The sequence below is a fragment of the Amblyomma mixtum genome, chromosome 3, assembly GCF_055824585.1.
Source record: "Amblyomma mixtum isolate Tamu chromosome 3, ASM5582458v1, whole genome shotgun sequence".
NCBI lineage: Eukaryota > Metazoa > Arthropoda > Arachnida > Ixodida > Ixodidae > Amblyomma > Amblyomma mixtum.
In genome coordinates this window covers 114,302,702-114,319,063 of record NC_143014.1, presented here as the reverse complement: position 1 = coordinate 114,319,063, position 16,362 = coordinate 114,302,702, and the positions used below count along the sequence as shown (strand labels likewise).

Here is a 16,362-nt window from a genome sequence, read left to right as displayed (position 1 = left end):
CTGCCCTAAATCGACATATTTCCTTACTACTTCTAGCCCCTCGCTACCCATTGCGAAATGCTGTTTCCTTGCTAGACTGTTGAATATTACATCGGTTTTCTGCAAAAGTATTTCGTACTAATTGGCATTGTTACAGACAGTTCTGATACTTGAGTGAAAAAATTTCCTTGTCTGTGCACTTGGAATGGTCACAGCAAAGAAAAATGCTCGCGACTGGAAAGCGAAGACAGCAAATGCACGCACCACGTCGTAATTATTTGTTGCTTTTCTGATCATGTTTCTCGGCCCTAAATGTATCTAAAACACAGCAAAAAGCAAAGCACAACACAGCAAGAAGTAATACTGTAAGAACATCAAATAATGGCTGGTTACGAGCCTCTGACTGAGGAATGACGATTACAACGCGGGTCCTACGGAAGGAAATTGCTTATCAGGATTCAATAAAACTTAGAGCGCACTTTTTGCACAAACAAGGGCGGCAATGTGCCTGTGCACTTTCATGTAGTGAGGACTGATGCTAAATTCGTGAGCAATATCCTCAATATTGCAAACCGGGAGAGGCTATATAATTCTAGGAATATTTAGTGGGCTGCGTTTAAGTTTCGCTCATTGGTGGTTACTATTTTATAAAAGATACCGACACCTGACCGATACATGAGATTACGTTGAAGTACAAAGATGTTACGTTTTGCTGATAGAATCCGTGATGATATTATTGGTTAAATCAGGAATCATGTTTACTTCAAAGGAAATTGCGTAAATCACGACGAAAGCGATGATTTTTGTTTCAGAATTTCGAACCATCATTTGGCCCCAACAATGTTACCGCATGTCGGTGCGCCAAACCTTTGTGTTGTTTATTATGTTTTTGTATTGAAAGCGTTTGTTTTATAATAATAACGTTAAAGCTCGCTTCAGAGTGCCCTTTGAACGAAAAAGGCCCTGTTAAAAAGCGGCACTACCTTTTTGTCTGCATGTGGATGGCAACAGCGGCAGCCCCAGCAACATATCGACGCCCATGTCTCCGGTTCGTACTACCGCGTTTGCGAGTCTGTATGCACATTCGTGGACAAAATTTTACGAGGTGAGTGAATCCGCTTCTACAAGTTCCTCTGCGACACCTGCCGGAGCGTTGTCCGCCATCGAGGCTGCGCTGGGCGAAGGCAGGGCACATGCACGCCCTGTACTGTAAATGACTTCTTTTTGGCAAGCTCTCTACTTCGCAAATGTGAATGAAATCAACGTGTTGAAGTATTTTGCAGGCACTAAATTTCGCTCACCAGAGTTGGCAGGTCCTTTTGTGACTTCTTGTTTCATGTTGCCGTAGCATGCAACTCTATGCTGCCCACGTACAACATGCGTTGGAGCAAGGACAAAGTGCGGTGCTTGTCATGTGGGGCACTTTGAAAGAGTCATTCAAACATGGCTTAAGTACACCGCAAACTCGAAGAGCACAAAGCTGTGCGGAATGGATACGCTGTGGAGCTATTAATGCGAAAATATTAGATGGGTCACCAACAGGAAAACCCGATGTTGCGCAAAAAGTGGCGGTGTTACGAAATTCGCGATTGGTCGAAACGGTGTGCTGTAATCAAAAGCGGGAAAACACGATATGTTAGTAGTCAATACTAGTGCTTACAACTGCCCCAACTACAGTGGAATGGAACTGCAATAGAATTGGAAGGGCATTAAAATAGATTTGGAATATAATCTATTTTAATGAAATAGAAATAAAATTGCAAACCTTTCGCATTACTCGCACGAAATTTTCTTCAGTACCCCCGGTAATTTTTCTGATACAAAAAAGTAAGAGTGAGCGTGAATGACCCAGGGCACTTATTTGTATTTCTTTTTTTTTAAATTTCACTTTGTTTCATAATGGTTTGCAGAAACCGGAGCAAAGGCAAAAGGCAAGAAGTCTGGCAAAGGCGTCTTCTCCGCATGCAGTTCGGCACACAGGCATTAGAAACATGTAAAACCAATATTGCGAACACATACCATTTGCATGCATTAAAAATGGCCTTAGATCTTGTTTCAAGAAATTAGGGAAAGAAAGCTAAAAAACACACGTCTAGGAAACTCCTCAGACGAAGAAAACATGCAAAGTGTCCGACAAAAACAATTTCAGTTGCCAGCACCATTTTAAATAAGCATGGTCACGCATGCACACAGACGAATGATGCACAGACGCATGCTGTACGCACACAGCTGACAGAATTTTTTCTTCCCTTTGTAGGGGACAAAAAGGATAAAAGAAGCAACACTAAAACGCCATATATGCTAACAAACGCTAGAGCACAAATAAAATGAATTCATTGTTTTCTTGAAATAATACATTCTTGAGTAACTTTTGGGTAATCGGCTTGTTTAAATCTAATAGTTTTTCAGTGCTATTTAGTAGAGGCAGTGTTTGAACCTGTACGTGCAGCCTACCGTAATTTGTCCCGAGTATAGGGATTTTTCTGCTATGTGTACGGAAGCAGCACTCTGCAGGGGAGTTTGCTGCGCTGTAAAGTTTGTTGTTCTGGACATGTTGCAAGAGCTTGCAACAATATAACTGATCAGCCTTTATCAGTGAACATTTTTTCAATAGTGGATCTGTCAATAAATATTGTAAATGCCCATGGTATTTTTCTAATACGCGCAAAACTCCCTTCTGTAGAGTAATCAGCTGATGAAAATTGCCCTGTGTTGTTGTTCCCCGTATTCGCTAGCAATAAGACATTCTGGAGTAGAAAAACTTATAATATAGTGAGGTTCTGAGCTACTGTGGTACCAATGGGCTTAGTTTATAAAGACAACCTACTGCCTTGCTTAACTCGGCCGCCAGTTTCGGCTTCGACACAACATTCCATGACAGGTGCCCTGAAACCACACACCCAAAACTTTTTCAATCTTAATGCGTTCTAGACTTACGCCATAAAAATAAGCTCAATATTGGATATGATTGGCTTATTTATGGGTGCAAATATCATATACTTTGTCTTTCTGGTATTCAGCTGCATGTTATTCTTGTTAAGCCAGCCTGAAAGGAGCCTCAAGTAATGGTTAACATCAGTTTGAAGTTGAATAAGCGAATCTCTCACGAAAAAAACGTTAATGTCGTCTGCGTACATAATTACTTTCGTAGTCCTTTGTATGCTGCAAAGATTATTTACATAGATTATGAACAGTAGCGTTCCGAGAATAGGCGTCTGGAGAACAGCATTCTTTACTTTAGCATATGAATCGAATTCTTGATTAACGTTGGCGTACTGATACCGGTCGGCTTAGTATCTCTGCATTACATCTAGAGCGATTCCGCGCACTCCGTGCCTATTTAGTTTAGATAAAAGAATGATGTGAGACACAGAATCGAATGCTTTCTTGGAAACAAGAAATAATCCCAGTGTACAAAGTCTACGCTCGAAATTATTATGTCGTGCTTAATGTCTAGTAATGCTAGTTCCGACGATTGTTTCTTTAGTAACCGGCATTGAAAGTCAATTACTGCATTATATTTGTTGAACAAATTTGCCAGCCTATTCTTCAAAACACTTTCAAACACCTTGGAAAGGACCGGTGATACCAATGAAAGTCTGTAGCTATTGTCTGTTTTTTTTCATTACCACCATTAAAAATCATAGATACGTGTTATTTTTAAATATTCAAGAAAAATTTCAACCTTAAATACTCTATCGATAATATAGAATATAATATATTGTTAAACTAGAATTTTGTCGTCACCAAATGCCATGAAAAGGGGGCTCGAACGTAATCAAGTCGACTTGCTTCACTTTTTGTTCGAGCCCCCTCCGTTGTTTTGAACAGACATACACTCAATTTGAATTTGAACCGGGGATATTGTATCTGAGCCATATTTATAGGTACGGGTTTTGCGCCATCGAAACCAGCGGCAACGTTGGCTCAGTTGTTATGGCGCTCGGCTGCTGATCCGAAAGACGCGGGTTCGATCCCGGCCGCGGTGGTCGAATTTCGGTGGTGGCGAAATTCTAGAGGTCGTGTACTGTGCGATGTCAGTGCACGTTAAAGAACCCCAGGTGGTCGAAATTTTAGGAGCCCTTTGCTATGGCGTCCCTCATAACCTTAGTCGCTTTGGGACGCCAGACCACCATAAACCATAAACCTTTACTTTGCTGATCATTCGATCCATACATGCATCAGTGGCATCAGATGCATAGTCCAGACATCAACGACGTGCTCTGCTGCGATAATATTTTTGTGCGCTGTTTAAATTTGAAATTTTGCCCAAATAATTCGCGCGAACAACTTTTCCCGAGTTCCCGATTCGCGAAGAACGAAAAAATTAGCTTACCGTGAAAATTAAGTCATTGTTCGCTTGCCCGCCTGTCCGTGGAAAACTGAGAAGTAGCTTGAGCTTGTAGGCCCCTATTGCCATCATACTTGAAACGGAGGACCGAAGACGACGAGGCAATAGCAGTATTCAGCCATAAGTCTAAGAGGAGACTTGCTAAGAACTGCAGCAATTACGATAACAGTAATCATTTTAGCTGAATGACGTCTCAGCGGCTGGTAGAGGGAAAAAGCGACCATATCGAGATATCCACGAAGCAGCTCCCATTTGTTTTATCGCTCCCCACAGGCTGTCAGTTGGACAACTCCGAAATTAGACTGCATCATGTTTCTTTTCATTAAACCCTCGGCTTTTTCTACATGATTTCAGTGCGCATCCCACAGTGGCCACTGCAACTGCCGAACGCCATGATCTTGAGCACAGCGCTTACTCTCCATGTTGTGTGAACCGGGCTCCTGACATGGTGCAATAAGTGGTCCTTTAAGGGCACACGGGCCGGAAGCTGTTGTCCTGAAGAGAAGCTCTGTGCGCAAAGCTTTTGGTGTTTAGCTGTTGCACTGGCCACCGATGGGTGCGGATTTGCACCCTGCAGTAAATGTATGGTGTTTAGTCAAAACAAATCTGATGGGGTATAATTTTTAAAATGCGAACGCTTGCACCCTGCCGAAGGCGTACAAATAAATTGCAGTGGCGTTGTGGATGTCCCGGTACGGGCGCTTCCCTCTATTAGTCGATGCCATGTCCTTTGGGTAAGCCCATTGCCGTTGACGGCAATTACTGTAGTTATTAGCAATTGTTCTCTCAGATTCATGGCAGGATAGAGTTACTACGTCGTCGTCTTCAGTCCTCCATTTCATGAACGAATGCAATTTGTTGCTCAAGAACTGCTTCCCATTGCTACGTTTTGCGTCGGCACGATAATTATGTCTGAAAACTAAACATTTCAGCAGAATTGCCTCTCTGGTTGGGTTTGCTGACTTATAATAACCTGCGAAACATCTCCAACCAAAACTTAACAAAACTTTAAGACGTTTTGTTTGGAGGTGCCTCGTAGTTTACTATAATTGTCTGTGCTGCGCTGCTCGTTATCGCCCGTAGCTGAAGCATACTGGTTACGCTTTATGTTTAAAAATGCCTTCCGACTTAATAAATGCGACTTGAGTATGCGAGCACGTTGTGGCCTTGTTTATCTTTTCTTTGTTTGGCTTTGTTTATCATTGTTGGATTTGTTTGGCTTTTCCTTACCTTACTAAATTTTGTGGACCTTATTCTCGGCGGCGATGATGTAAACAAAAATATACTCAAAAGGGATAAAATGGTGGCGGCCACCCTTTTTATTCCATTTGTGAAAACATTTACTCATTGAGTGGGGAGTAAAAAGGTGGACTGTCCTCCATTTTACTCACATGAGCGAATATTGGTGTTAAAATGAGGATTTACCAGCATTTACTCCAGTCTAGAAAGGGAGTTAATTGTGCTAAATACTCCACCAGTGCCGAAATGGAGTAAAAAAACACCATTTTGTGCAATCCGCCCCGCCACCTAGCGTCCGTCTGCTTCTGGTCAGTCGTCTGATAATGGCGGTGAGTGAAGACCGCTTGGTTACCAACGTCGCTGGATCTCCGTTCACTTCTGCTCCTTCACGGGCGCCTGCCGCGGTACAAGACATCGGCTTGTGGCCGTTTTCCGCTACAGTACGGTACATAATCGAATTGCTCCTGTGAAGCCTCCAGTGCTCTAACCATACCTAACTTTCCTTTATTTGTGTCGCCACCCCGTTACAGCCCCCGCTTAGGCCTAATTCTCACAGGCTTTTTTCAGTGTGGTCCTCGCAATGTATTGCAGCAGATTGTGTTTCATGAACATGGAACTGTGATAGAACATAGTGTCAACCCTGAGCTCTTGATTGAGCTCATGAGGCTACATTTTTCCTCAGTCATATTGAAAAGCCAAGCCTTAATGAAGTGAATATGGAAGCAAACACCGGCATTCCAAACTACCATCAGGGGTGTTTTCAACTTTTCTGCTCTGGTTTTTAGTCAAATATAGCGTGATGCATGACCGTGAAAACTACTCAGCGACTCCTGCTCAGTTTTGAACTATTGATTATAATGTTACAAACCCTTTATCTACAAACACGGCCAACCAAACGAGCTCGTACAGCAAAGGGAGACGACTCCTGCCGCCTACGCCGCCGCTGGGCTTGCAGACGGCGAATAGAATGCGGGACGCGGAGTTACATTAGGGCAGCGCAGTTTCCCAAGTTGGGTTGCCGGAGGCCCGCAGAGCTACTGCCCGTTTCCACCACTGTCACGGAAAGAATGAGCCTGAATGAGGATAAATAAACTATAAACATCACGCCATTTTCGGGCTCCATTTCTATAAGGGAGTAAAAAATTTACTCCCTTTTCACTTCTTAATAACTCCATTATATAAGGGAGTGACTAAAAAACAGCATACATATGGAGTAGAGTAAAAAAAACATCCTTTTGGGTGTGCGTTAGAGGAAAAGCCCTTTTGGGTGTTTTTTTGCTAACAGTATACTTGCATCACATAGCCACTCTTTATTTTACAAGACAATCTTTATTTTACGCCATATCATCGATTTCCGAACTCGAAACACCATCGAGCCATTGCTGTTTTCATAGTTCAATGCCAAGTGCAGACAGATATTTAAACATCGCAAACACCGTATTGTGGTCAGTGATGCAATTTGATTCACAGGACACATCAAACCAAAGTTTTTGTTTCAAACACTAAATCTATGCACGTTTTTTGATCCGTTATGTTGCGAGGAGTAACTAGATAGAAATTGTACTGTTGCCGTAAACCTTTTATGAACGGGAGATGTTTGGGGCAGTCTTTGTTAAAGTTCCCGACCAGAACCACAGTTTCACATCTGAAATGCTTTGGAAGCCCTTGGTATACGGTCTGGCTCAACATTTTAAGACAAGGTCAGTTTCGCAGCTTCGCTCGGGAGGAGGCTGAAGCGGTGATCGCGCTGTGGCGCTGTAGTCAAGCTTTTCTACATCGTCTACCAGTGCGGAAGTTTCGTTCACTGCAGTAGCGACAGGCTAGTCGAATTTTAAAGCTGGGTTTTGCTTGGTGGTGGTCGTAGTGATTGTGGAAGCAACTTCTTTGGGGGGAAATCGGTGCACTTGATGATTTCAAGCGAGTGTTACACAAGCCATCTTGCTTTGCGGCCGGCTGCACAAGTAGCAACTCAAACTACGCCACCGATCATCATTTTTCAACACCGCTTCGCGATGACAGCCAGTTTTTAAGATGAGAGCAGGTATTGCGTCGCAGGAACAGCTGTATCGAAAGTCCAAGGTATGTGAGCGGCATTTTCAGGATGATGATATTATCAAGGACTACAAGCGTGTTGTAAACGGGCAAGAGGTTCGAATTCCTCCCGGGAACTGTACATTGCCGCGTGGCTCCCTGGACTTTTTCCCTGCCTTCTGGAGTGAATCTCAAAGCCAAAAAATGACGAGTGCAGGTGAGTCACACAAAAAGCGTGCTTTCACGCAGGTTTGCAGGTCCAGAGGGCATAGCATCGACAGTACGTGGACAATCTTTATTCGAGTGGTTGACATGTACTGATTCCGAATAAGTTGGTGTGCCACTTTCTTGCTCAGCTGAGACCAGCATTGCGTCTGCTGTGACGCTTGATGACCTGGCGACTGTGAGGTTATTTCTACGGACTAGCTATACACGATAAAATAGCAGGGAAGGTGTGGGGAGTTTTCTGCTCCAGGAAGCTAGCGGCAGGGCGTCTAATAATTCCGGAGGCTGCTGTCAAGGAGATAGTAGCTGCATTGTGAGTGACAACAATAAGCTTCACAAACAGCTCTGCACACGCAGCTGCACTGCAGCTTCTGTCAGCGACCTTGAAAGAATCCTGAAGAAAGTAGATGGCTTAACTGTCTGTGCAGGTCAATGACAAATCTTGCTGAACACCTGGCGAAGTAAGAAACTGTTCATCGTAGAAAACTGCCACGTGGGAGAAAAAAGTTCAAGGCCATGGCATTGAAGGCAGCACTCTGGTAAGTTAGGTCAAGGAATTATACGATGAAAGCCAACAGTCACCAAAAGCAAGGAGCATAGGGGAGGTTTGCTATTGTTAATTTGTGGTCTTCATCAGTGAGATATTAATAGGGTCATTATTTTAAAGATTAAAGATTATTTTACAGGGAAAAGAGAGGGTATAGTTACGACATACATAAAGGAAAACAACAGGCACAGAAGTCAAAGAGCACAGAGATATTTTTTATTTTTTAATGAGTGGTGTTCATCAATACGAGATATATACGATAATTATTTTACACAATTGATTAGAAAGGAGGAGAAAAAAACTACATGCTCCTTGTGGGATTCGAAACCACGAACTCCTAATTTCTTGTCCGGTGCTCTGTTAACTGAGCTACTGCGACGGCTATCCAATCTTTTGCTTTCGAGGGTATTTAGGTGTAGTGTAACCAGAAACTTGGAAGTGTTCACCAGCGCCAGCCTCTTCCATAGCGGCGAGCGTAGTACGCCCTGTATTACCGTGAGTGACACGTGGGAACGTGATCAAACGGTGAGGGCGGAAGCTGTGCGAAAACCCTCTTGTACTGCCGAGGGCCTTGATTCTGGCAGTCTTGATGCCAAAGGTAGCATAAGAGGGTTACATTACTTACATAATCTAATGACGTTTGGGCAATGTTGCGACCGTGTAATCCGAATTTGTGTAATGTTTTAAGCACTTTTAAATTCCTTCGCTCCACGTGTGAAGCCAAACCTTTTCGACCGGATTTTCGCGACTCAACCCGTACGCAACCGACGGAATACCGCAATTGCCGCTGAACCGCAGCCTGCAAGTTGTCGCCTTAAGAAACGATGGGAAAATTCGCTCTGGAGACTGAAGGCTTCCGATGAATTGTGCACTTTCGCATAAAATCAGTGGCACAGAGTCAGCGACCGCCATTACCATGCACTCCTCCTTCGTCATACTCATGTCGTCGTGCCGGGGAGGAAAAACCGCTCTTGCCTTCCCGACCAGCCTCGTGAGCTTCCGCTTGCAGCCAGTCCGACGCCTTCCCGCGCGTATAGTGGAGCAAAATGAGCGCCGTCACTGGGGCTGCGGGCTGCGGCTTCGTTCACCGCGGGTACAGGAACGGGCGGGCAGTTTGTTGTCTCTGGTTCGCTCGATTTTAGTCTAGGGACTTCCTTTTCTTGCATAGCGCGGTGTCTGGCCAACAGGCCATGCTTGCACCCACTCCGGCTCTTTCATTATCTCTTCTATGCTTGTCTGCTCATGAAGGCAGCTTTATTGTGTGAACGTAAAGGCACTTAGGGAATTGCTCTGCAATTATCGCAGACGGGTTTTTTGATTATGGTTCAAAGCCTCCTGTGCAGCTACTGCCTATTTTTTTCTTAAACCTCTCTCGAGCAAAATTCTCAGAGAGCGGTCTATGCCATCCTCGACAGTTGCGATGCAACCTTCCGAGGGACGTCACGCTGGTGGGTCAAGTTATTTGCAGTGGTGTCCGATTGGTCCTTCAGTGGGCAATACGGCAGCAGGTCGGCAACCATGCTCAATAAGCATGTATTTCTTCTCGTGCAGGTTAGTTATTTCACGAATATATTATGTTGTCTAAGTAGTAATGTTTGCCTTGTGCTGCTGTGTTGCCCAGGCCGGTTGAAAAGCGTATTTTCGGCTTGCCTCTCCTTTCTCGTCAACCTACTTGTTCAGTTTGCCGACACAGAGCAAGATCTGGGGCCTGTTGATACAGTTCATGGCTATAGAAACCCTGGTAGTAAGCATTAAACGCAACAGTGAGTGACAGTGATCTTCTCAGTGTTCTTGATGGCCCGAAATAAATCCTTAGCAGAATGAATGAATTTACTGCAACACAAGCTTCCTTCACGGACACCCTAGAGCAATGCAAACCTAAGCTTGATTCTCTCGAATTGTCCTTCTCCCGCTTGTCAGCTACTCAGAAGAAAGTCGTACCTGTCGAATATTTGTTTCACGGAATCAGAAGGGATGATGCTTCCATCGCTGATAAGGTTGATCAACTAAAAAACCGTAAGCATTGGTTTGGTTTGGTTTACGGGGTTTAACGTCCCAATGCGACTAAGGCTATGAGAGACGCCGTAGTGAAGGGCTCCGGAAATTTCGACCACCTGGGGTTCTTTAACGTGCACTGACATCGCACAGTACACGGGCCTCTAGAATTTCTCCTCCAAAGAAATTCTAGCCGCCGCGGCCGGGATCGAACCCGCGTCTTTTGGGTCAGCAGCCGAGCACCATAGCCACTGAGCCACCGCGGCGGCCCGTAAGCATTGAAACAATATCATTATTTGTGACCTACAAGAGCCAGCAGGCGAAAGCCTGACATCGCTCTGTCATGCTGTAACCAACATTTTTTCAAAAGTAAATTGAATATAAGAGCTAGTGGAATAGAAAGGTTCTACACGTTTGGCATGAAATTTTTTCACAAAACCTGTCAAGTTATTGTAAAACTTACTGATTACCGCGAAAAACATTTCATCTTAAAGATCTACTCAAAGGTGAAAGATTCTGGGCAATACATCATAGAGCATTTCTTCTAGAAAGTGCGTCCGATTAGAAAGAAGTTATATGACAGCAGTGTTAGCACCAGGAACTATAAGAAATGCGTGAAACTAGTTTTTGATAAAGTATCAGAGAATGGAAACTGTGCATGTGGGATGAACGAAACGAGATAAGGTAGCCGATCCAAAGCGCGTGCAATCGTGCCAAGGAATATGCTCCTTACCTTCGAAGCTCTTGAGTCTAAACAGCGGAAGCATAGTAAAGAAAGGTGTATATCTGGAATATTAGACGACTCTTCATGATCTTCACGTGGTAGCACTTACTGAAACCTGACTACACCCTTGGCGTATATATGATAACAAATTTTCTCTGCCTGACTTCGATGGACATTGCCAGAATCGCAGCGAAAGGGGCCTTAAGTAAAAAACTGAAGTTCTGTCCATGAGTGCTTCAACTAGCATTCAAGGTTTGTTTTGCAAGATGTTCTGTGATCAACACTTTGTAATGGTCGGCACTGTTTGCAGTTCCACAGGTTCTCATCTATAAGTGCTAGTGCCTTTGAAATCTACATTATCAACAGTACAAACATTAAGACCAAAGCTTATTTTGTGTTGAGATTTCAGTCTTCTGAGGATTGATTGATCTGTTTTTCGCTCGCAGTCGAGATGTCGCTAGCAATGATGAACTCATTAGTATTGTGTTTTTTATTTGATTAAGCTGGTAATATTACACACCCATTCAAAGTACCAATACGTGTGTTTCTGTCCTTGTTTTTGTAGGTAGCAACATCCCTGGTGAAATTCAGTGTGATGCAATTTAAGGTTTTTAGGACCATAAAACTTGCCTCAGTTCAATTTAGCTCATTTGCATCAACAAAGCTAATTATTGCATTTCACCTAAAGTTCTTTCTTCTGCAATTACGTTAGCAGTTGGTAGATTGTAAGTGTAAATTATTAACTTTAAGCAATTATAGTAATAAATAATTCTGACGATGTCAACTCTACGCGGTTAAAGTTCAGGAACACGGTGCATGCTTTGTTAACCTCTTCGTTCCCTCTAAGGATAGGACAAATAATTGCCGTATTTATTGGATCATGAGAGATATTACCTGCTGAGAAAGAAAAGTAAATGGTCTTAAAAAAACTAATTAAGAAACGCGGCAATCAAAGCTTACGTAGTCAAATCGGGCTCTCAAAAATTAGCCGTGAACAGAGCACCTCTTGCAATGTTCGCTTGGACAGGCTGATAAAGTAATCACAGGTTAAGGTCTTGAGACTCATATCATCAGAAGCATCCCGCGCCGATACCTTTGTCATAAACAATTGCTTACCGTCTGACGACATACAGATCTCAGGTGCATTCAGGAGCATTTTAAATCTGTCTTCACACCCGATGACTCTTGCACACCTCATTTCGATAACTCTGAGAGCCTACCTGCCATTTATAGCATTGAAATAATCTTGTCGGGTGTGTTACATCTTTTACTGAATTTGGACGAGTGGATATCCAATGCACCAGCTTAAACACCTAACGCATTTTGAAAAGCCATGCAGAATGGTCGTCTAAATTTCTGAAGGTTGTCTGTAATGCGTCACTGTCAAGAGGTACGTTGCAAGACGACTGGAAATTGTTCAAGAAGAAGCCATTATTTATAAATGGAAACCAAAATCTTATTTCACATTCTCTTACGAAAGTCCTAAATTGTTCTTTCAGTAAGTTACTAGGAAGAATAGTTCATAAACGCATTACCGCTTTTTTTTTGTACCCCATTCCCAGAAATTCTGCACAAGGGCATTTTTCCACCTCAAGTTCTTTAAGAGCGCAATGTCTTCATATTCCGGAAGATTCAACTATAGGAATCAATTTATATGCAGATCTCCCTTCAATAGGTTTGTATTTTTTCCTCTTAACTTTTTGCCACCTTAAATAATGTTTCCCGTTGGTTTTTATGGCAGTCTTAACTACTTGATCCGAGCGGGCGAAAAATTTTAAAAGATTTTGCTACGCATAGCAGGAATGGACCATTACCTTCAATATTTCAGTAACAGTACTTAAAATATTCCAAAGTTACCGCACAATCAAAGTTATGTCCAAGAATCCTGGGCTTGCTCGTATCCTTTCACTAGTTCATCAGGGCTTTAGGGAGGTTTCTCGATCGTGACCCAACTTGTTGAAGCAACTCACGACTTCGCCTCAGCCATAAAAGACTGAAGCCAAATAGATGCAGTGCTCTTAGAGTTAGCTAACGCATTCGATAAGAATTCCTCCACCAAATGACTCATTAAACATCACAGTAAACTAAAACGTAATTTGCTCTGTAACTGGTTTTAAGCGTACCTCGACATCGACATCGACAGCGACATGTTTTTGGAGACCTTCCTTCTGAAATCTTAACGACTTTAATTGAAGTATCCTAGGGTAGCATTCTAAGACTGTTAGTTTGTTTGCTTTATTTATTATTGTTCGCTATAGCACAGAAATCCGGTTGTATGCTAACAACCATTTGCTGTATCCTGTTATAAATTCACAAGATGATAAGTGGCACATGATAGCCTGCGTCTCTTATGTGCTATAAAACTCAACACAACACCAGATGATAAGGTTAAGCGAAGCGTTGCGCTTAAGCGGCTATTGAAGTGGTAGTGTACGTGGCAGATGTGTGTTATTTATGCTAAATGAGTTGTTTTGGCCATCACAAACAAGGAGCGCCCACTGATTGTTGACTATTCAAACGATGGAAACAAATTTCTCTCAGTTAATGAATACAGATATCTTGGACTTCACATAACTTATTATATGTTATGAGAGTTGATGTCTATAAGTTTTCGTTTCTGCCTAAAATATTATAGAATAGAATAACCTTGACCGACATGCATTCAACAAAACTTGTTGACTTGAAACTTTTGTAAAAGAGTTGGAACTGTGTTGTAGTGACTGACTATACCATTCCCACTCTGTAACAGCCCGCAAGGGCTAACAGTATTTGGAAAGAAAAATAAATAAATAAATATCCGTTGGGACCGCCACAGTACCCACATTACTGGTAACAACATGACCAACGTCAACAAGCTGGCTTTTCTGCTCTGCTGCTGCCTATAAATAGGCTGTTCGTCGAATGCCTCCTATAAATTTGGTTCTTTAGTACGGTAGTGCGGACGCTGTGAGACTTTCATGGCATTTACGCTACTTCTTCCCGGAGATAGTCTTATCTTGCAATATTTGCAATCTTTGCTAACTGCGTGAGTGAGGACCAGTCACGTCCTGTATAGTAGAGAGGAATACAACAGGAGGGGTCCTCCCCATTTCCTCTTGTTCACATTTTTTGCCACCATTCCCTGCATTAGAATTCCGAAAATTTTACTCTCTTTGCCTATTGCTGATAAAAGCACTTTTGGAGTGATGGTTACGTGGCCTTTAGTGGATTAGTCTTCGTACAAAAAAACTCACAGGCATTTTTCGTGTACTTCCATGGTGTCTATTATTTGGGAGGCAAGAACTTTTAAAAATATCACATACATACAAATTGTAAAATTGCACTCAGAATGACACTAGAGTTTGAATGATATCTCTTTCAAGCAGTTTAAACCACTGGTTTGTAGAAAAAAAGAAGTGCACAATTGTACTATTAACTATTATGATGCCGTTACGATGCAGTATTATGATGCAGTTGACTGATCGGAAAGGCACGAAAGCTGAAAATCTTTTCAAACGTTTTTTTCGCTCAAAAATTTCCCGCGTCGAGCTGCTCACCTGTGCTTGTAAAAACACTCACAACAACAAGGGAACTTATTAGCTGAGAATAAAAATACACTGAATCATATTCTGATGGTTCGATGGTTTTCAGCACGCAAATTTAAGGCACATACATGTAGGTTTACCGTTTTCCTTTTGCCAGCACTTGAAACAAATGGAACACATTGTTGCGCTGTCCTGCTTGAGAAAAGCTGGCAGTTATTAAATGTTGGCAGCGGAGGTTCTTGCTCCACGTGATACTCAAAATATCAGCAGTGATGACGCAAAATATTGCATTTGGCGGCATTTAGAAGCCAAATCGTATATGTTTAGCAATTTGAACGCAGTAATGAAAAATTCACTCAGGCTCGTTATGTACGAGCTCTCCACCGCTATTATTGCAGGTGCCTGGTGAAGAGCTGTCAGAGAATTTGGAGTTCTTCACCTACTAAATGAACGCCATCGGCACTGCCATACAGAGCGTTGACCCTTCAAACAGTGCTAAAGAATGGCTTGCCTTGCCACACGCATTCCCGACCGCAAGGTAGTGTATCGATCTATTGTAGGCAGAAAAATATTTAGGAGGCAGTTCATTTTCTTGTTAAGTCAACTGCCTCCGTGCTGTTGCTTAGAACCCCTCGAGAAGGCGGCATAGGTTCCTTGCTAGCTGTCTTCCCCAACTCCGCACGTTGTAGCAACCTAAGGTACGGCGGGTACAGCAGTGAAAAGAAAAGAACGCCCAAGGAGCACCTCAGAAGGCGGATAGAATGGACATGATTTTCGAAATGGGTATTATTGTTAGGAACGGATAATTAGACGTAAGAAAAAAAAAACGAGTGTGGATAATGAGAGTTCTTTAAGCGCCAAACAAGAATATACGAATATTTTAAGACAAGTCTGAAAAGATCTCTTACAACGTAATGTAAAAGATCTGTTCAAGGTCTGTATGGTTTTTGCATGAGTAGTTTTTGGTGTTGATGTTTCTTTCCACCTATCCACTCAGAAAAGGAATCACAGCAAAAGTTGGCCGAAGAAATTTCCCCTGACCAGTTATTCTACTTAAATTGAAAAGATTCGTACTTGAGCCTGCAGTTTTAATGCTTACCTTCACTCTAGAAACCAACCGGCAGGACGGTGACCAGGCGCCCAAGGACCAAGTGCTCCCTCGGACGTCGTGAGTGTGAAGGAGTGGGACCAGTGCTATCTATGCCAAGCGCGATCCGCAAGTGGGGGCGGGGTGAGGGAACGGGGGGGTGATTATTGGGCGAACTACCACTTGCCCCCTCACCCCGTGCCCTCGCAGCTAATTGGCGGCAGCCGATTAGCGACACGCCACCGCCAAGCTGCTCACGCAGGCGCAAATGGAGATAATGGACTTAACCGCGGGAGCAACCCAAAGCCTGTCTCTACGAAAATGTTGACCGAATTGCTGCTCTTCACGTTTATGGTTATGATAGCTGTCTGGCGGGACTCGCGGAGGTGCTAAGATAATGCTTGGAAACCTCTGGTAGTCATATTGCCTGATAACTGCCCGCTTCATTGCCACTATCTGGGGTCTTTGCCACTGATGGCGGGCTTTCTCTCGCTGAGCTTTGCGTGTCTAGAGACGGCCACACCACTTTCTCACACTGCAGCGCACCGACATATCACACACATGTTTTACACGTGAGGCTGCTGTGGCTTGACTAAAAAGCTATGCCAACGGTAAGTTCCATAACGTTAAACAGGCATATCGTGTCATGTGCGTGGACAG

General features: G+C 43.2%; 1 protein-coding gene across 1 annotated transcript in view; it reads right to left on the bottom strand.

Annotated features, from left to right (window-relative positions):
• The window catches only part of LOC149351448 (solute carrier family 23 member 1-like), an 82,195-nt gene extending 66,274 nt beyond the window's left edge, over positions 1-15,921 (bottom strand). Inside the window, exon 1 of the mRNA XM_089580757.1 lies at positions 15,715-15,921. The gene's annotated coding sequence lies outside the window, so the exon portion shown is untranslated. The remainder of the gene's footprint in view (positions 1-15,714) is intronic.
• Positions 15,922-16,362: the final 441 nt, after the last annotated feature.